Source organism: Arachis hypogaea, chromosome 13 (assembly GCF_003086295.3).
Source record: "Arachis hypogaea cultivar Tifrunner chromosome 13, arahy.Tifrunner.gnm2.J5K5, whole genome shotgun sequence".
In the NCBI taxonomy this organism is placed as follows: domain Eukaryota; kingdom Viridiplantae; phylum Streptophyta; class Magnoliopsida; order Fabales; family Fabaceae; genus Arachis; species Arachis hypogaea.
Genome location: NC_092048.1, coordinates 34,992,554 through 34,993,710, shown reverse-complemented (window position 1 = coordinate 34,993,710; position 1,157 = coordinate 34,992,554).

The following is a 1,157-nucleotide window of genomic DNA, read 5'->3' as shown; positions in this document are numbered from 1 at the left end:
GGCAGCCTTCCCTAGACGATAGTGGCAGCGCACAGACCGGAGCAACACGGCGGCAGTGAGCTTCGATCGCGCAAGGGGCGGCGCCATTCCTCTCGCTCGTTCCTGGCAGTAGCTCGTGGATGGACCAAACGACGGCGGCACAGGGACAGTGGCGCGGCGGTGAGGCGTGGGTCGATCTCTCCCGGTTTCGGATCTCTCTCTCCTCGCTCAGATCTCCCATTCCCTCCGCTAGCAACGGCGGCGACGATGGTAGTGGCACCCACTGTGCCGCCTCCCTCTTCTTCCCCTCTCCTTCCTCCCTCGGTCCCCCTCCTTCTTCCCCTTTTTGTTTCATTGCTTTCATTCAAGAAGAGGAGGAAATTGCACACGCTACTGCTACTGGTGAGGGAAACATTGTGGGTGCTATGGCTGGTCTTGGGGGGAAAACAGGTCGGGTTTGGTTTTCAGGGTTAGGGTTTCATTTTCAAAAATTAAGGTTAAGGGTACTTTGGTAATTTCACTCAAAAATAGGGATAATATAGTAATTAAATCCAAATTAAATCCAACACTAATCATATATAGGAAAATGCTACTTACTTATCAACTTTACAAATTATTTTCAATAAAATGCCCAAATCTAAAAATTAGAAATAATATAATTAATTTCTCTATTTTCCAAAATAACAACATTAATATTTAAAACATTACTTGTCTAATCCAAATCATGTAAAATCCCTATTATTTCATAACTGTCAACTTTATAATTTAAATATAGAAAATAATCCAATAATTGTAAAATTGGATAATAATTACAATTCATCTCAAATTCAATAAATCAAAACTTGCCTTAATTATCTTTAATAAAATAATTTCTGAAATTAAAGGTACAAAATACTGAATTTGAAATTAGCTATTAATAGCCCTCTTTCAAAGGTCTTAAGTCTTACATTCTACCCACCTTATAAAAATTTTTGCCCTCGAAAATTGATACAAAACGAAAGAAGTTTCATAACAGTTCATTCTTGAACACATTTAAGGAAGAAGCAAAATATCTCAACATATAAACATATAGAAAAGTATGAGGAAACAATACACTTATTGTACAATGCATACAATGGGGTTTAATTGAAATTAAAAATAATTAATGGGTTATTAATTAATTTCATATTATTTTTAAT